Source organism: Bos indicus x Bos taurus, chromosome 11 (assembly GCF_003369695.1).
Source record: "Bos indicus x Bos taurus breed Angus x Brahman F1 hybrid chromosome 11, Bos_hybrid_MaternalHap_v2.0, whole genome shotgun sequence".
Taxonomy (NCBI): Eukaryota; Metazoa; Chordata; class Mammalia; order Artiodactyla; family Bovidae; genus Bos; species Bos indicus x Bos taurus.
Window position 1 is genome coordinate 71,030,826 of NC_040086.1, and position 20,326 is coordinate 71,051,151.

Below are 20,326 nucleotides of genomic sequence, written 5' to 3' on the forward strand. Positions count from 1 at the left end.
TTGTTAGGAGTAGCCTTGAAGACGAAATTAACCAGTCAAGACATTCCGGCCGCCCTCTATGCTGGGCAATTAGGACGCATCTAATAGGAGTAATCGGGCATTATAAGCAACCTCGACTGTTAGGAATTTGAAAGAAAAAAAAAAACAGGGAAGAGGCAGGCCCGAGAGAGGGCGTGCCCCAACGTTGTCTTCAGCTGTTTTGGAGCGAAGTTCAGGCAGTAGGTAGTCCGGATTCCTAGCTTCTCCTGCCTCGCGGGGCGGGGCGGGGCGAGGTGCGGGGTAAAGAGCACAGGCCCTGGAGTGTGAACGCCAGGCTGTGCTGCTTACGAGCTGTGAGACTTTGGGCGAGTCCCTTAACCTCTCTGGGCTTCAATTTCTGTCTGTAAAACGAAGGGATTGAGACATGACCTTCTAAGGCCCTTGTCAGTTCTGGAACTTCAGTCCTTCTGCAGAGATGATGATCCGGAAGAGCACTGTACTAGGAGTCAAGGAAATCGAATTCTGCTCCAGGCTTTGCCTTAGTCTCATACCCAGCTCTTAATGTACCAGCAGGAAGATGCGTGAAGGCTGTGAAGCGTTGTGCACTGTAAAACATCACAGTTTCGGCCCTCAGTCTCCTTATCTGTAAAGTGGGGGTGTTGCTAGGAAAGAAAAATAGAACCCAGCCGGGAACTCAAAGCTTTCCCGGGGCTCTATATAAAGCGCTGGCGTTTCCGGGACGGCTGGCGGCATCTGGCCGCCCCAATGGCCCCAAGATACGGTAATCCTAAACAATACTCGGGGTCATTGTTTACAACTATAAAACACATTCTGTCCTCGGCTCCATCCCCAAGGACGCGCGTGGAGAGGCGAGGCTGGCTGGGCTCCTCGCACCTCCCTCGCCGCCTGCAGCGCAGCGTCCGCAACTCCACGGGTCGGGACGAGAAGTGCGAGGCAGATGGATGCGCGCACCCAGTGCGGGTCTTGCCGTTTTTGCCATCTCTTGCTCTCTCTTTTTTTTTTAATCCTGCGTCCTGCCTGCCTGGGTGTGTTTACGCTCCTCTCCCAGCAGGACTGAGTAAATGCAGTCCTTTGACGCAAAACCGTTCAGCCCTTTCCCCAGCGGCAGCGGCAAAACCCAGAAAACTGGGGGTGGGGACGGTGTGGGGAGAGCGCAGGAGAAGAAATCGTGACACTTTCTGACTCGCCCCGCCATCGCCTCCCGCACCGCACGGTCCTCGGCCGGCCTGGCGAACTCCTAGGTGGGGCTACAAAGTTAGGCGCGGTCCGGGCGTCCAGCTCCCTCCTGGGAGCAGCCGCGTGTCCAAGCGGCGCGAACAGGCGCACTTTTCTTTTTTCTTTGAGCTGCAGCGGCTACCCGGCCCTCCCCCACCCAGCGCTTGAAAATCCAGTGCTTCTGGGTCTCTCCCACACAGTCCTTCCAGTAATTCAGGGGGAAAGAAGGAGGGGGAAAGGGAGCCTATGCTTCCTCCGTGGCCTCCGCCGTCCCAGGCGCGTCCAGGCCCGGGCAGGCGCCGCCGGGAGCGCGCGGGCGGGCGAGCGCACCCTCGCGCCTTCGCCCGCCCCCGCCCTGCCTGCTCCCCAGCCCTTTCCTTTCTTGTGGGTTCCCGTAAAGCCCAGCAGCCCCGAGACGTCTGCAGAGCATCACGGAATCTGTGCTGATGCAAGTCGCTAGCCTTCCTTTGGTGCGCCCCGGCCTGCCTCGAAGGGCTTTGATCCCGGCCTTCCCGGCTCCAGAACTTGTGCTGGCTCCCTCTGTCCGCGGGGAGGCCCGCGATCTGCAGCCGGCCTTCACCTCTCAGTCCCTGAACGCCAGGCACAGAGAAGCGCCCTGATGCTGCGGGACCGACCGACTGGTGCAACTGGTGCCTCGGACTAACTGAATGCCAAGCCGAGAATTTAGCCTCCAAGCCCAGTTCATGGCCCCCTCTGTGGGGAATCATTCCAGGATCACCCAGTAACAAAGGATTCTCTGACTCCCTGGAATAAGATACTAAGAAGAATAGGGGCCAATCTTTATTGAACACTTACCAGGCGGAATACTTTAAGGGATTGTCTTATGCAATCCTCCCAACAAAAGTTTGAGGTGGGTATTATTCCCTGGTTGCAGATCAAGAAAATGAGATGAAGTAACTTGCCCAGGAGAATTAGTTAGAGGGTTAGTGACCCAGCTGGAAGTGCAGCTGATCCTCTATGACACCAGACTCCTCCTCTTACCCAGGACATGCATGACCTGCCTCCTACGGGTCAGGTTTCTCTCTTACTGGTCCCCAGAAAGCATGGAATTCATCTTGTGCTTGACTCTGTCCAACACTTAGAGGTGCTCCTTAATTCAGCGCCCACCACTATCACTCAGGTTAAGGAAAGGTCATGTCAAGTGCCAGAAGACGAGATCATAAAATGAGATGGGGAGAAAAAGGTACTTGGGCTGCCTTCTCATTGCCTCTCTGGGTCTTGGGACCTCCCTGCACTAAAGTTAGGTGTTTCCTCCTCTGTCCCTCCCCTTCTGATGTTTGACTCCTGACCAAAATGACTGCCTGGCTGGACTGCACTGGCCCTCCTGTCTCAGTGCTGGACAGTTCATGAAGCCCTTTCACATACATGGTCTCGTTTCTCATACAACATCCCTGCCAGGGATGTGACAACAATCAGGGTGACTCTGGATTGGCAAAGAAGAGGCTGAGGAACAGAGTGGCAAGGCATCCTGCTCAAGATTTCCCAACCAGAGTCTGAACACAAACCCTTCTCACCCAGCTTTACATTCATTACAGCCTGTTCCCTGTGCTCCCAGCCTTGCCAGGTCAGACGCAAAGTCCATGGCTTAATGATAAACGGTCCTCTATCCACCAAGCCTGAGTGAATCTGCCATCATTTCTCTACTGTAAACAATACATTTTGAACATTTCTGAAAGTCAGGTGCAAGTTATAATCAGTGACTAACCTGGAAGCATTTCTGTTTGTCCCAAGATCTCTGGATCAGTCAGGAGTCCATCAGGAAACAGACTTCAGCCCAGATGGTTCAAAGGAAGAGGCTTTAATAGAATGTTTCCATAAAGAGGTGTGAGCAGGGCGAAGAGAGTGACAAGGGACCTTGTTGCACCCCAGGCCTAGTAACAGGTGGTGGAAACTGCTGACCACCCCCAGGGTTGAAAAGGGAAGAAAATAGAGTTATTAAGAGCCTTGTGCACCCTTGGACCGTGGAAGAAGGCCATCGGCAGGATAAAGAGAAGCAGCCCCTGCCAGAGAGAGCCCTGAAGAGGATGGCGACAAGATCCCAAGCCCATCTCTCCCACCCCTGTCAGCCTCCCAGGGTACAGAGAGGGCAAGGAAGGGTGATGGTGGATCTGGTGGGGTGGGGAAGACACATTCAGCGAATGAGGAAGAACCAGCACAGATGCTGTTAAACCCAGATGTATCTTCTTACGGGTGGCATTTCAGGATGGGGGAAATACGGTCCATCAGTGACTCTCACATCTCACCCCAAGTCAGGGTAAACATCAGAATAACCCACACAGCTTTTCAAGCTGCACCTCCCCTCCCTTTAAACCTCAGGGATACACTCAGCCACTAATCCCAAGGGAATGTGTTGTATCCCTCAGGTGTGGGGGCAGAAAGAAAGGCTGGGAACCATGGATCAAAAGAGATCAGCATCTGGAAGAAAGAGCTGGGTGAATAAGCAATGTTTGACTCCTCCCTGTGGCCTTACACAACCTCCTTTACATTCCAAGAGGGGCCCACCCAGCTGAAGTATTCTGAGACGTGACCCGTGCCCTTACCCACAATGAGTTCCATTTCACGTGTGGGATGCACACCAAGGAGGAGATGTGAAAGCAAGGGAGTCCAAAAACTATTGCTCTAGAGGCCATCCTAATATTAATATTAAAACAGAATATTCTGCATCTGGGTGGTGGTTTTATCTGCATGCATGTGACAAACTCATCAAGCTCTGCCCTCAGCTTAGGGCCCTCTACTGTATGTTACCTCCAATTTAAAGAACACAAACAAACAACAGCAAATCCTTTTGATTGATTTAGACCACATTTAGTATTATACTGAAGTTTGTGCAAGAAACTTCTCAGAAAGCATATGCAAATGAGGCCTTTCTGGTCCCAGCTCTGCTCGTGGCCTCTGAGAGACTCTGAGTAGTGACTGCCTTAGAAGACTCAGGCAGGAAGAAGGTACTTCCCCAGTTGTGTGTGTGTGTGTGTGTGTGTGTGTGTGTGTGTAAGCAGGATACATTCCAGAGATAAGGTGACCAGTGCTATTATTCAGAAATATCTTTATGAGTCAGAACAGAAGTGACCCCTGGTAGGAATGTTTGTTGGGTCTGGAGAGGAAGAACAGGACAGTTTCCTTCGCTTCCTCTTCTGGATCCAAGATCTGCACAAGGAGAGGAGCTCAGATTGGGCTTTGAGTTGAGAAACAGAGGTCCAAGGCTGGCCCTGCTGTGGCTGGCTGTGTGACCTGGACCGAGTCCCTTGACATCTCCAGGCCTCTGCTTCCTCATCTGCCACCAAGAGGCTAGACTGAACGCAAGCCCTGTCATAGGGCAAGGGATACAGAGAAGCCCTAAAGAGGGAGACACTTTCCCCACCCCTCCTCCATCCAGGACGAGTCTCCTGCCAGGCATCTTCAAGTCTCACACAGAAACATCTATCCTGTCTCTCCTGAGGACTACAGAAACCCAGGGGCTCTTCAGACTCCAGCATGAGCTTTCCCCTTCCTGTTCCACCCCAGGCCAGAGGCTCCAGGCAGGCTCCCTCCACTTCTAATGTGGTCAGAGTCCAAGACCTGCCCGGCTCTCGCAGCTGTCCATCAGCCTGACCCCAGGATTTGCTGAGCACTTCCTGAGGAAGGGGGAGTAGAAGTCTGGAGCCTGGATGGACCCTACCCCCAGGCAGCTCACAATCTAGCTGAGAAAAATAGTAACATGCACAATAGTTTGGGCAGGAAGCAACAAGAATAGTGACACCTATACAAACCTTTTATAGGGCTTCCCCATACCAGACAGTGTTTTAATTGTCATATATATTAACTGAGTTAATATTCGTAACAACTCTATGAGTTAGTTACAATTATCCCCATTCAACAGATGAGGAAAACTGAAGTCAAGAGAGGTAAACTCTCTCAAGATTCCAGAGCAAAAGAGAAACAGAGCTGGGATTTGAACACGAGTATTCAGGCCCGTCTAGTCATAGCTATGGTTTTTCCAATAGACATATATGGATGTGAGAGTTGGACTATAAAGAAAGCTGAGCGCCACAGAATTGATGCTTTTGAACTGTGGTCTTGGAGAGACTCTTGAGAGTCCCTTGGACTGCAAGGAGATCCAACCAGTGCATCCATTCTAAAGGAGATCAGTCCTGGGTGTTCATTGGAAGGAATGATGCTGAAGCTGAAACTTCAATACTTTGGCCACCTCATGTGAAGAGTTGACTCATTGGAAAAGACCCTGATGCTGGGAGGGATTGAAGGCAGGAGGAGAAGGGAACGATAGAGGATGAGATGGTTGGATGGATTACCCACTCTATGGACATGAGTTTGAGTAAGCTCCGAGAGTTGGTGATGGACAGGGAGGCCTGGTGTGCTGCAGTCCATGGGGTTGCAAAGAGTTGGACATGACTGAGTGACTGAACTGAACTGATTTAGGCCCCAGACTCTTGGTATGGGAGGGGTTAATGAATCTCCCCCTAGCTTGGCATGGAATCATGACAAACCATCTCTGCATACTTGGGTATGCAGTAGCTACGACCTGTGTTATTGGCCTATTTTCCAAACAGAGAAACTGAGGTTCAGGAAAGGTGAGCCATGGGCTCAGGGTCATACCTACCTTGCAGGCAGAGCACAGTGTACCCAGGTCTTCAGACTCCCATGTGCCTGGCCTTTGCTTTCCTTCTCCACACACGGGGCCCACAGGGGATGCAAAAGGAGCTCATAGAACAACCAAGAGCAGGAGACCTCATTGCTTGTCACAGGTCTCCTTCCAGTGCTGATGAATCTCTGTCGGGTGGCAGCCTAGCGCCCACTTCCCTTTCTGGTAGGAGCACCCTGATTTTCCTCTGGGAGAGCCTGCACTTTCCCACTGATCCTGACCCTTGGGCCCCAGGGATAGACACAAGGACACATGATGCAGTCCTAACCAATCAGAACGCCCGTTTCCCTGGCCACAGGCACCGACAGTTGAGGGCTGTGTTCATGACACAAAACTGGCTTCTAAGAGGCAGACCTGAAGCTTTGGCTGAAACCTTTGGGAAAGATGTCCTCTCTTTTCAACAGAGAACAGGCTTCTGATGACTTTGTTGCACCTTCTCAACACTGGCAAGGCTAGAATGGTTGCTCCTAGACTTTCCATTTTTAAAAGAGATTCCCTTTTCCATTGGAGCCAATTTGAGTTGAGTATCTGTCAGTTTCTATGCTTCTGGAAAAGACTTTTGAGAGTCCCTTACCGCACAATTGTACTCACCTCACAGTAAAGTAATGCTCAAAATTCTCCAAGCCAAGCTTTAGCAATATGTGAACTGTGAAATTCCAGATGTTCAAGCTGGTTTTAGAAAAGGCAGAGGAACCAGAGATCAAATTGCCAACATCCGCTGGATCATGGAAAAAGCAAGAGAGTTCCAGAAAAAACATCTATTTCTGTTTTACTGACCATGCCAAATCCTTTGACTGTGTGGATCACAATAAACTGTGGAAAATTCTGAAAGAGATGGGAATACCAGACCACCTAACCTGCCTCTTGAGAAATCTGTATGCGGGTCAGGAGGCAACAGTTAGAACTGGACATGGAACAACAGACTGGTTCCAAATAGGAAAAGGAGTACATCAAGGCTGTATATTGTCACTCTGCTTATTTAACTTCTATGCAGAGTACATCATGAGAAACGCTGGACTGGAAGAAACACAAGCTGGAATCAAGATTGCCAGGAGAAATATCAATAACCTCAGATATGCAGATGACACCACCCTTATGGCAGAAAGTGAAGAGGAACTAAAAAGCCTCTTGATGAAAGTGAAAGAGTTGAGTGAAAAAGTTGGCTTAAAGCTCAACCTTCAGAAAACGAAGATCATGGCATATGGTCTCATCACTTCATGGGAAATAGATGAAGAAACAGTGGAAACAGTGTCAGACTTTATTTTTGGGGGCTCCAAAATCACTGCAGATGGTGACTGCAGCCATGAAATTAAAAGACACTTACTCCTTGGAAGGAAAGTTATGACCAACCTAGATAGCATATTCAAAAGCAGAGACATTACTTTGCCAACAAAGTTTCGTCTAGTCAAGGCTATGGTTTTCCCGTGGTCATGTATGGTTGTGAAAGTTGGACTGTGAAGAAAGCTGAGCATCAAAGAATTGATGCTTTTGAACTGTGGTGTTGGAGAAGACTCTTGAGAGTCCCTTCGACTGCAAGGAGATCCAACCAGTCCATTCTAAAGGAGATCAGTCCTGGGTGTTCATTGGAAGGAATGATGCTAAAGCTGAAACTCCAATACTTTGGCCACCTCATGCAAAAAAATTGACTCATTGGAAAAGACTCTGATGCTGGGAGGAATGGGGGCAGGAGGAGAAGGGGACGACAGAGGATGGGATGGCTGGATGGCATCACTGAGTCGATGGACATGAGTTTGAGTGAACTCCGGGAGTTGGTAATGGACATGGAGGCCTGGTGTGCTGCGATTCATGGGATAGCAAAGAGTCGGACACGACTGAGTGACTGAACTGACTGACTAGACAGTTAGGAGATCATACCAGTCAATCATAAAGGAAATCAGTCCTGAATATTCATTGGAAGGACTGATGCTGAAGCTGAAGCTCCAATACTTTGGCTACCTGATGCGAAGAACTGACTCATTAGAAAAGACCCTGATGCTGGGAAAGATTGAAGACAGGAGGAGAAGGGGACGACAGAGGATGAAATGGTTAAATGGCATCACCAACCCAATGAACATGAGTTTGAGATAGTGAAGGACAGGGAATCCTGGGGTGCTGCAGTCCACAGGGTCGCAAAGAGTCGGATATGACTTAGCAACTGAACAACAGCAAATCTGTCAGTTTCAAGTGAAAGAGTCCACCAGGGAGCACCTAAAGAGCATCGACTATTAGCACTTACTGTTTTCTAGACATTTCAGAAATAAGCAATGTCAGGTAAGGAAGTGGCTGTCTTCAAAGTATCTGGAATCTGGTGAGGCATGAGAAAGATTCTCAAACAATTTTAAAACAAGTTAGAGAGCAGTAAACACCACAAGGCAGCCACCAGGATTCTCTGGCTGATGCAGAGGGTGAGAACATATCAGGTGGAACACCTGAGAAGAGGCTTTGTGAAGGCAGTGACACTGACACTGGCCTCAGGAGTCAGATGAGATGCTTACACGTGAAGGTGGGGGAGGCTGCAGAGTGGACAGCTTTAGGAAGAGCCCAGGTTCAGGGAAGTATGCATATGCAGGGGCAAGAATCAAGTGATGGGGTTGACTGAGACCAGGGGAATGTTCTAAAGTTTATAGTATTGGGGGGTGGTGAGGACAGAATGGTTTTGAGCTATTTCCAAATATATGAAGGCATCCCTGTGGGGGGAAAAAAAAAACTAGGTCTATTTGGTATGGCTCTAAAGGATGAGGCTAGGGTGAAGGGTAGATGCTGGTATTGGGAGAGGCAGAGTTAACCCTAGCCTAAGGAAGGCAGCCCTGCCAGTCAATATCATGGGAAGTTTGGGGAAGATGTTCAAAAAGAGGCCAGACTCTGGTGCGTGTTATAAGGGGATTCAGAAAGCAGAAGGGAGTCTGAATTGGCTGACCCTCACCATTCTGTGAATACTGAGCCAGACTTGGAAATCTGGCTGATACTGGAGGGATTTGGATTTCATTTCAAAGGCAGTGCTAATATTTTGCAACTTGAAGAGGGAGGAAAGGAAGCAGGCACAGTGATGGGGTCAGAGATATATCTGTATCTGTGACTTTCTTTTGTAAACACACAGTTTGGGAAATTTTAGTATGAATGGGATCAGAGGTGATCCCCAGAAACTTTTCATTATTGTTAGATGGGATAATGGTATTCATTCATATAAGATAGTAGCCATATTTTCTAGATGTATGCTGAAGAACACAGGTATTAAAGGACATAATGTTTGCATCTTGATTTAGAATATTTAAGCAAGAAAAGAGGCAGAAAAGATGTATTTTTTCCCATACACATACATGTGTATGTGTGGATAAACACAAGTGTATGTATATGTGTGTATATGTATACTAGACACATACACAAAATTAGCAAATATAATGTTGAACAAAAGATACCAGATAGAAAGTGATACTGATTGTGTTGTTCTAATATATAATTTTTAAAGACAAAACAAATCTAGAAGTCATTGCAGGTCAGGCAAACTGTAGGGGTGTGAGGGCTGAGTCCTGTTTCTTGGCTAGGTTAGGCTTACATGTGTGTTATGTGTTTACTTTGTAAAAACTTAGTGAATTGCACACAATTTGTGTACTTGACTGGATGTTTTTGTTTTCTGAGTATCATTCTATTCAGTTCAGTCGCTCAGTCATGTCTGACTCGGCGATCCATGAATCGCAGCACGCCAGGCCTCCCTGTCCATCACCAACTCCCGGAGTTCACTCAGACTCACGTTCACCGCATTGGTGATGCCATCATTCTATTAGTGATGACAATTGAACAATACTCATAAAACATAACTCTTGAGTAACTAATAATTATCAAAGATTATAATTGTACAATATGGAGCAGTATAGAACAAAATACAATTATTGGAGGACAATTGCTCTACAATATTGTGTTGGCCTCTGTTACACATGAACACGGATCAGCCACAGTATACATATGTCCCCTCCCTCTGGGTGTATGTTTCATACATCAGTGAATTTACCCCAAAATGCCACCCCTACATACATGTGTGCACACACACGTGCATATACGTGGGACAGAGACCAGAACTGTGATATACACGTGAGAGGGAGAGCGGCCTGAAGCACACACCACTCCTCCACTGATAATTTCTTAGAAGACACTACGTGAGCTGTGGCCTTAAGCCTGAGTTTTCCAAACAAGTTTGAATGCTCCCCTCAGGGAGAAGTGTTCTGTTTGTGTTTGCATTACTCAGAGACACACATCATGGGCTGCAGCCGGAAGACAAAAATCTAGCATTAAGCAAGTCACCACGGTAGAGGGTGGGGGGGAGTGAGAAGAGCCCGGAGTGGAGACCGAGAGGAGAGAGGTGGGGGCACCACAGAGGGCAAGGGCCTGGGAGAGCAGCGTCCGTGCCCAGTGCTCTTCGCCCACCCCCCACAGTCCCCAGCACTCCAGCCGTCCAGCGTATGCTCACCTGGGGAGGGCAGCCATGCACAGTTTCATGGGCACCCCAAGAATGACACATAGAGAGGGTGCAGGCGCTACCCCTATTGAGAGCCCCCGGGTGTCAGCACACCCCACCCAGCACCCCTGTGGATCAGCTGATGTGGGCCACGGAGCACATGGGCTGCCATGGGGACCCACACCCCTGAAGACACACCGAGCCCAGGGGGTGGTGGCCCTGTTATCTGCACAGTGAGCACATCACGTGATTCCCTGCCTCGGACAAGGAAGCACTTGAGAGATAAGAGATGTTCCCGGAAGGAAGGGAGGCAGAAAGGGAGGGAGGAAGGGACACCACTGGTTTTTCTTTGGAGGCAACTGAGATGTTTCCAGAAACAGCCCTAGGTTTGTAGGCAAAAGACAAGGCATGCATCCTGGTTCTGCTACTCAGAGCTGCAAACCCTTGACAAAGTCACATCATCTCTAGACACCAAATACACTCATTTGCAAAGTGGGGTGGAAAAGGCTAATCTGTGCACAGGTAGGTGCTCAGAAAGGGCTGTGGGCTTAGATCAGAGAGGTCTGGGTTCCAATCCTCGCTCTACTGCCTGAGAGCCAAGGGACCCAGGGCAGTTACTGAATCCCTCCAAGCCTCACTTTCCTCCCTTGTAATGTGGATGACCATCATAACACCAAGACCTCAGGGTGTGGTGAGGATCACGCACATATGCATTCATCTAATTATCCACCCACCGTTTATTTACTTATATTCTGCTTATTCCCAAAAGGATTTCTGTAGCTATGGGGAAGATTCCTTGCAGCATCAAGGAAGAGGCCTGACACCTGGTTGTGCTGAAAGCCCCGCATCCCTTTCTCTGCCTAACTCACGAGGTTGGGGTGAAGCTCAAATGGGATAATTTTTCAGAAAAATGCCTTGCAAACTGGGGAGTTCCAGACCCATGACAGCTAGATAAAATGGGAAAGAAAAGGATTGAGGGAAGCTGAGGCAGGAATGGACGTCTGGCCTCCTAACAGAAGAGTTTGGGTTCTTGGAGCCCCAAAGGGCACCAGCTAGGGGCCTATATACTTAATTCATAAAGCAGCTCTGGGAGAAGCCATGGCTACAGGGTCCTGTAACGTCAGAGCTAGAAGGAACATGAGATATCATGTATTACTACTCTACCCCTACCCCATTTGACAGATGAGGAAACTGAGGCTCAGAGAAGGAACTAGGCTGGTCTCAGGTCACCCAGGGCAGCAGAGGCAGAGCTGGGGCCAGACTCATTTCCTGATGAAAAGGGTAGGGCTCTGTTTTCTCTGTGAACCTGGCCCGTTTCCCCTCACTCTGGCCTGGGGTGCCTGGAAGCAGGTCTGTAGGAACCTCACATTGTGGGATGAATTCTGGTAGCTGAAGGCAGGAAGGTTTGCTCCCTCCCCTGTGGACCCACCCAGGATGATGTGCCCAGGGGCTCCTGAGCAGTGACTGTGGCCAATGAACATAACCCACAGCTGAGAGCAAACACAGAGCCTCATTGTTAGGGACATCGATTGCTGCACTGGGTTGGGCATTTATTTATTATCACATCTATTTCTTTTCATTAACAGAAGGCAAACATTCCCCACCCCAGTAACTGGAAGGCTACCACCTGTACCAAGGGATGGGTGATGTCTCTTGAGGCTGGGTTGGGAGCAGAACCGACCTACTGACATGGTCCTTCCATCTGATCCAATTCAGACGAGAGTAGGAGAGACTCGGGCCAGACCTGTGGGAGAACTGCCCACACCATCGGGGTCCAAGGGTGTACCACTGAGTACCATCAAAAGCTGTGGGGTGGATTGGGAGCCAGAGCTGGTCTTATTCGTAGCTTCTCCTCTCAACTTTCGGCAAGATACTGAACCTCTGTCTTGGTGTGCTCATCTGTAAAATATTAGGGGTTGCAAGGATGAAATAGTATACACGTAAAAGCAGCTAGCATAGTCCCTGATATATTGGTGCTCAGTAAGTAACCCGGAGAAGGCAATGGCACCCCACTCCAGTACTCTTGCCTAGCAAATCCCATGGACAGAGAAGCTTGGTAGGCTGCAGTCCATGGGGTCGCTAAGGACTGAGTGACTTCACTTTCGCTTTTTACTTTGATGCATTGGAGAAGGAAATGGCAACCCACTCCAGTATTCTTGCCTGGAGAATCCCAGGGACGGCGGAGCCTGGGGTCCCACAGAGTCGGACACGACTGAAGTGACTTAGCAGCAAGTAACCCGGAGCTGTGTCTGAGAGCATGGTGAACCTGTATCTGCAGATGAAACTGTCAGGCCACAGGGACTCCCTACAATACAAGGTGGATCTGAGCTGGGTTGCCCCTGCTTGGGGAAGATAATAGCCTGGAAGTAATCTCACCTGGGGCCAGAGAAATAACCCTGGTAGCCTTCTCAGTCGATCATCATCTTCAGTTTAGCTGTCATTTCGATGTTTCCATCCTTCTCTTGCTCCCAGGGTAGGAGCCCCACACCCCCTCCATCCCACCCTCAGCTCCCCTTTCTCCTTGGGACACACCTGCAGGCCCTTCTCTTCTGCCACCAGCCCTGCCTTTCCCTTGGGAGGTCTAGGTTTCTTCTTGCTCTCATTTCAGAAGATCCAACTTCTCTGGGGTATCCCTGCCCACCCCCTTCCCCCCAGCGAATGTAAGAGGGATTTCACTGGCACCCTCAGCAGAAAGCTTGGGAAGAGCCAGGTTCAGAGGTGCGTGCTAAGTCGCTTCAGTTGTGTCCGACTCGGCAACATTGTGGACCGTAGCCTGCCATATTCCTCGTTCATGGGATTCTCCAGGCAAGAATACTGGAGTGGGTTGCCATGCCCTCCTCCAGGGGATCTTTCTGACCCAGAGATTGAACCCACATCTCTTAGGTCTCCTGCATTGGCAGGCAAGTTTTTTACCACTAGCACCACCTGGAAAGCCCCCAGGCTCTGAGGTAGCTCTATCTAATGAAGGAGGATTGAGTAGGTGGAGTCTGAGGCAGAAAAGTCTGGCCCCGGGGATGTGAAGAGGAGGTCCTGTGGGGGCAGAACAGCAGAAATGCTCGTCCCTTCCTGGCTTCCTCCCACAGGGCACCCCCCGCAGGCCCAGGGCCCCTGGGAGGAGACCCCCACCCACAGCCTCACCCAGGCTGTCTGTGGCTTAGGGGAGGGGCTTCTCATTTTCCAGATCCTTGACTCTCAGCTTGTAATGGATGGTGTGTCACCTCTAGCAAAATGCCTGTCAACAACTCTAGGGATGGGAACTTGAACTCAACTCTTTGGTTTGACCTTAACAGACTGTGAAAGCTGAAAGGATGCCCAGGCATCACAGAGACCGGTTCTTCTTCCAAAGCAACACAGAAGTTCTGGCAGGGTGATAAAAAAAAGATGGTAGTCAATAAAATGCCTCCATTTTCAAATAAATTTGGAAATGACTGAATTCAGCGGGCTTCTCTAGTCAGGGCTTCTCAGAGGCTTTTGTAGGCCAGTACAAATTATGAATATCCAGGATGCATTTTCCAAAAGCATCCCTTGGGAAGAGTGATTCCACCAGCCCTTTGGCATTAGGTGAGGAAACTGAGGCACAAGATTCTAGGGAGAGAACCTTCAGTGAGTCAAGGTCTCTTGACCCCAGGGTCTGTGTACTGTCTCTGATTCCAGGATTAAGCTAGGTCATTTTTTTCTAATTTTGTTTTTGCATTGTAATCGAGGGCATGGGGCAGTGGGAATAGAGTTTATTTATTTAGGCACATTATATATGCTCTGAAGGACAGAACCAGGGCCAGGTAGAGGTTCTTGTTGAGTGGAATTTCAGCTCCACCCAAGGAAGAACTTTAAAATAATTAGACCTGTCTAGACATGAACTGGGAGAAGGAAATGGCAACCCACTCCAGTACTCTTGCCTGGAAAATCCCGTGGACGGTGGAATCTGGTAGGCTGCAGTCCATGGGGTCGCTAAGAGTCGGACACAACTGAGCGAATTCCCTTTCACTTTTCACTTTCATGCACTGGAGAAGGAAATGGCAACCCACTCCAGTATTCTTGCCTGGAGAATCCCAGGGACAGGGGAGCCTGGTGGGCTTCCATCTATGGGGTCGCACAGAGTCAGACACGACTGAAGCGACTTAGCAGCAGCAGACATGAACTGAGCCAACCCATGGGGTAGCAAGCTTCCCATCATTGGAGGGGTCCAACTCATGCTAACTGACCACCGGGTGGGGTAACAGATGGCTCCCAGAAGATAAGTCCATGTTCCAATCCCCATAACCTAGGAATGTGTTATTTGGAAAAAAGGGTTTATGCAAGTGTCATGAAATTAAGGATTTCAACAGAGGAGCTCATCCTAGATTATCTGGATGAACCCTAAATCCAGTGACAAATGTCTGGATAAGAATGAAGCCGAAGGAGATGGCACACCTAGTGGAGGTGCCCATGTGAAGACCATGGAGACAGATGCGCTAAGGCTACAAAACTCCGCAGCCACCAGGGGCTGAAAGAGGCCCTGTCCACACCCAGAGTTTAGACGTCAGGCGTCCAGAACTGTGGGAGAGTACATTTCTGTCATTTTAGGCCAGCTTGTCTGTGGTAATTTGTCACAGCAGCCACAGGATAAGGATAAGCCACAGGATAAAGAGATGCTGTCAAGGGGAGATAAGCACAGATGGGTGGAGGGAGGCTTCCTTGAATGAACCTTGGGGCCTCTTCTGACCCTCTGCCCTGCGGTCATCATACCTCCAGGACACCTGTGATTCAGTGACAGAAAGCCTGTGCCAGGATTTCCCCATCTGCCCTGGGACGGGGAAGCCAACAGGGCATAAGGCCCGAGTTAGGAAAAGCCAATGGGGGCTGCTTAGTGGCTGCACCCTGGCTGGTGCTCCCTACGGCCCCGGCAAAGACCCCCACTTTGGTGTCTTCAGCAGAGAGTCCCTTAAATCAAAGAACCTACAGCATCTCCACTAACTGATTAGATGACCTGTCCAGGGGGGTGGGGGGTTGGCTTCTGTGAGAGCAGCTTCTGTGTCCATCAAGTGGGGTCTGCCCTTGGGTTGCCTGCCACACACACAGGGAAGGGGGACAGGGCGCCCCCCGAGGACAGCCTGTTCCCTCACTGCTCCACGCAGGCACGTCCACACGCACGCAGGGGCTCTGTTGCAACCGCTTCTCTGCCCCAGAGACAAGCGATAACACGCCCGGCGGCCCGTCTCTTCTTGCTTCAGTCCCTGGCAGAGTAAGACCCAACCCAGGTTGCAGGGCACAGCAGGATTAATTGCCAGGTAGAGGAGGAGGCTGTGGTTTGACTGTCTGAGCAACAACCTGGGGAGAGCTGGGGACAGGAGAGAGAGGAGGGTGAAGCCTCTGCCCCCTTCAAAGCTCCTGACTGCCCCCAAGGCCTGCAGCCATGGCAAAGCCAGTGTCAGTGACTTTGTCCTCCAGCTGGGAGCCCAGCCGATCAGGCACCTGGCTGGCTGCTGCCTGCCTTCTTAGGGAGCAGAATGAGCTTTGCACACCTGGGTGAGCCAAGCGGGGTGCTGGGCAGGAGCCCCAGCCCCGGCACACCTGCGCGTGCGGTTGGCTGGGCTCACCCAGAGCCCAGCTGGCCTTGGGCGTGGGGAGGGTTCCCACTGGCCCAGCTGCAGTCTCACAGGACCCCCCAGCGTCCCCCCACCCCTGCCCCTGGCACCCTGGTGTGTCCCTAGAGCCTCAGAATCTGCTCTCAGAGGTTGGCCTCGCTTCACTTCCCTGCTCCTTCTCCCACTTTCCAAGTCCTCCACAGACTTACCCCAAACAGGACAGGAAACGTGGCATTCTCCCCTCTCCAGGTCAGAGAGGCTTTGTAGCCACGCCCACAGGCTCTGTAAATGTTTGCTTGTAGGCTTGTTTGGCTCAGCTGGGCCAGAAGTGCGTTGAAGCCCACCCCGCTACCCACCGTCCTCGACTGCCTTCTCCCCCTCCCATCACCACCCTAATTTCAGGCTCAACTGTGTGCGTTTAGGGCTTAATTAAACTCTTGTCTTGCTTTCAGAAGAGACATTTTCTGCCCCAGGGAGTTGCTACCGAGCTTTGTGAGGAAGGCAGGTCTGAGCAGGCTCCCGGGGGAGAGCCTGCTGGTGGGAGAGACGGCACCATCTCCTAGAAGCGGCCAAGCTGTGGCTGAGGGGGACAAGCAAGGCGGGAGGCACGGAGGCCCCAGCCTTGATGGCGAGGCCACCCTCAAGCACAGGGGGGCCTCCCTGCCTCCATCGCAGCCACTGCGTGCAGCTCTCAATTATCACAGGTCACACCGTCCAGGTCACACTGTTCCCATGCCCGCCCTGCCCCACCCGGCCCAGCTAGCAGCAGCCTCCAGTGCCTCCCGCCCACTGCTGGCCGCACCCTGGACTCACCATCTGAGATTCCTCCCTCAGGGCCAGCCCCCACCACCCACCCAACCGCCACCCCCAAGGAGCCTTGGGAGGAGGAAAAGGGCCCCATGAGGGGACTCTGCCGTCAAGGTCCTCAACCCAGGTCAAGGCTGCCTTGCACTGGTTCCAGAAGGGACCCTGTGGTATGGAACTTGCTAGAGAAGCATGTCTCGGGGACAGACCTGGGCAAGAAGCCTGGGTCTGCCCCTTACTACCTAGGTATCCTTGAGATGACTTCATCTTTCTGAGCCTCAGTTTCCTCATCTGTAGGTTGGGAGTGCTCGTAGACCTCTCCCACAGATGGGGAGGGCAGTTGAAAGAGACAACAGGGGAGAAAGCATTCTGTTAAGTCGGATGAAAGGCTGCATAAATAAATATTAGGTAGAATTTCTATCGAGATTAAGCAGGCAGTGGGCAACAGCACTGCTGGAGCTTCATTCCACCCCCTTCCAGCTGCCGAATATCACTCCACGGTCCTCCCACCCCACCCCCGCCTCCAACGCATTTTACTCAGTGAGCACTGTGTCCCCTGCGTGCCCCGCCCCCCACTCCCCACCCCAGACAGAGACTCATCTCTCTTTCTTTCCTCCAGTTTCAAAGGCCACTCAGGCATCCCCCACTGCTGTTTTTACCAACAGGGAAGCTGAGGCAAGGATCAGGAAAACCCTTGTCCAGACCACACAGCTTGTCTGTGGGGGCCAGAGCCAGGTCTCTAGACACCCTCAGTTCAGTCGCTCAGTCCTGTTCGACTGTTTGTGACCCCATGGACTGTAGCATGCCAGGCTTCCCTGTCCATCACCAACCGCCGAAGCTTGCTCAAACTCATGTCCATCGAGTTGGTGATGCCATCCAACCATCTCATCCTCTGTCGTCCCCTTCTCCTCCTGCCTTCAATCTTTCCCCAGACACCCTGCTCAGACCTAAAACTCCCATCACTGTCACGTCGGAGGAATCTGCTCTCTAACGAATTCTCTGGGTTCCTGTGGGGCAATCATTAACAAACAGGATTCTGGGGAGCATGGATCCAAGTTAGGGTGTCAGGGATCATCAGAGCCAGAAGGGACTTCAGACCAGGGCCCCAAAGAGGGGCAGGAACTGTCCGGTCACATGCCCTGGCCTCAGACTCTCCCTAGCCTGTTCTGGAGGGGGGAGACACCCTCAGCCCTCTGTCCCAGGAAGCCTGGTCCTCCCCAGAGGATCCCCCAGGCAGGACATGGGGGTGCACTCTAGAAGTCTGGAGGGAAGCCCATGGGCACTGTCCCCAGGTGATCCCTGGTCAGCCCAGTGACTGTGCCATTTCCATCTTCTGAGAGCTTTCCTGTGGGATGACAAAGAACCCAGGGGAGGAGGCTTTTTATCTGCCCCTGGGAGGACCTAGGTGCTGCCTCAGAGCACTTCAAAGCCTTTCCTGCCATGATCTCACATAGCCTTGCCGGCCAGCTGGGATTGGGAGGGAGTCAGGGCTGGGGAACTCTGAGGACTTGGTGGGTAGGGAGAGGTTGTGGAAGAACAGGACTTGTCCGAGGTCACACCTTTGAACGAGTCACTTTTCTTCTGGGTACCTCAGTTTCCCCATCTCTAAAATGATGCCTACTTATGCTTCCTGCTACCCGGATGACTTGTGGCCCGTATGAGTGACGATGAAGGCACAAGCACGTCGTTCGGTCCAACATAGCTGAGCATAACTGGTGGATTCTTCAACAAGCCAGTTTTCTCACCTGTGATACGGGAACGATATGGGAACACTATGCCTATCACAGGTGGGATGTAATCGAATGACACAAGTGCCTTAGGTAGGGGCTTGGCACACATGGGGCACCCTATCAGTGCTACTTCTCTCGCCAGATCTCTAGACCAGCTAGTAAAACCCATGCCTAAGGGCCTCCTCCTATTGCCCGCGTCCTCTGAGAGTTCAGTGGCCCAGACTCCCCTTGGCAGCCACTCCAGGGCTCTGGCAGGTAGGAGGCTCTGTTGCTGCTCCCTCAGCCTTACTGCAGGTTGGGCTGGAGCCTACATCATGCGATCCTCTCCCAGCGGCCAGGGGCTGTGAGTTCTAGCCCTCACAGGGCTGCAGACTTATTGTGTGGCCTCAAGCCAACCTCCTGGCTTCTCTCAGTTTCCCCACCAGTAAAAATCGGGCTAATGACCATCAGCCTCCTGCACTGGGATGTAGGGAGAATTAATTAAGGTTTGTAAAAGGCTTTGAGACCCATGGATGAAAGGCCCCAGAGAAGAGCAGAGTATTATTATCCATTATTAGTACTGTTATAGTCCATCCAAAGATCTCCAAGTCTCTTACAAATGGTAATTAGTACCTTGCAGGGATATTTTGAGGGTGATTAGTCCCATTTCACATTTGGGAAAACCAAGGCACAGAGCGAAGTGAAGTCAGAGCAGGGTAGAAAAGGGAAGAGCTGGCCCAGGGTTCCTAGAATCTGTTGCCACCCTGGCTCATATCCTCAGCCCCCAGGGTCCCCTTGAGCATCTTCCTTTGGACCAGCCAGCCAGGGCCCACGAGGGGCAGGTGAGGTACTCCCTCACCTGTTCCTCTAAGCCTTCCCTCAGGGCAGCCCATCTCCAGTCTGGCTGGGTGGCAGAAGCTGGCACTGAGGGGACTGGAAGGAGGACCATGAAAGCAGAGGGCACAGTGGGACCGGGGGAGTGGAGACGAGACGCAGGGCAGCTCACTGCTTTGGATGCTGGGTTCAGAAGCTCCCCAAATTCCTCTTGTCACCTGGAGAGTGGGATCACATCAAGTTCCAGTGAACCAACGTGAGTCCAGTCTTCCAAGCTATCTCTCCAAGGGCATTCAAGAAGGGGAAGAAGCATGAGGCTCTATGACTGATGAAGTGGGTGGTTCTGGGCTGTCAGTCTATCGAGGACTCACTGGACTAGAGAGCCCCACCCCCATCTGCCTTTTCTGAGGGAAGTCCATTTGCTTCCTGGAGACAATCAGGAGCCCCTGGTGCTTTTGACTGGCTCCCTGGTGCCCTGCTATATGGATATGGTAATTTTTTTTTTTTAAGTATCCCAAGGCTGGTAGTTTGAAGACAGGTTGCACTAGTTTGCAGAACAAGCCATGATTCCAAGTACATGGAGTAAAATCAGTGCTTTAAGGTGGCATGCTAAAGAGGTATTCTATAGCAAATCCAGCCTCAGAGCATGAAGCCCCATTGGGGCTGCACAACTCCTAGTCCTTGTCTTGCTCCTCAGCTCCATTCCCTAGGAACCAGAGCACTGAGTGAGCAATACTGATATTCAGAGATGTGTTCTAAATGTTTAATAACAACCTTTCAAAAAGCAAAGCCAAAAAAAAAAAAAAGGCAAAAAAGATTGACATGTAGCTTTTGCCAATTTCAGTGGTGTAAATACCATCGCTGACTTCAAGCTAGTGCTGTAACATCAATCAGCTCACTCATCTCTCAAAACCCTAACAGCTGGTTCTCTTAAGCTGGTTCAAGCCAGTTCCTTCACACCACCATCCCCTGAGACCATTTCCCCAAGGAGAGAGAGGGAGCTTACTGGTACCATAGGGAGGGAACCGGGAGGTCCTTCTCACTCAAAGTGGTTTCTTCACTGATTCTTCTGTCACCAGAAATTCCTATGAAA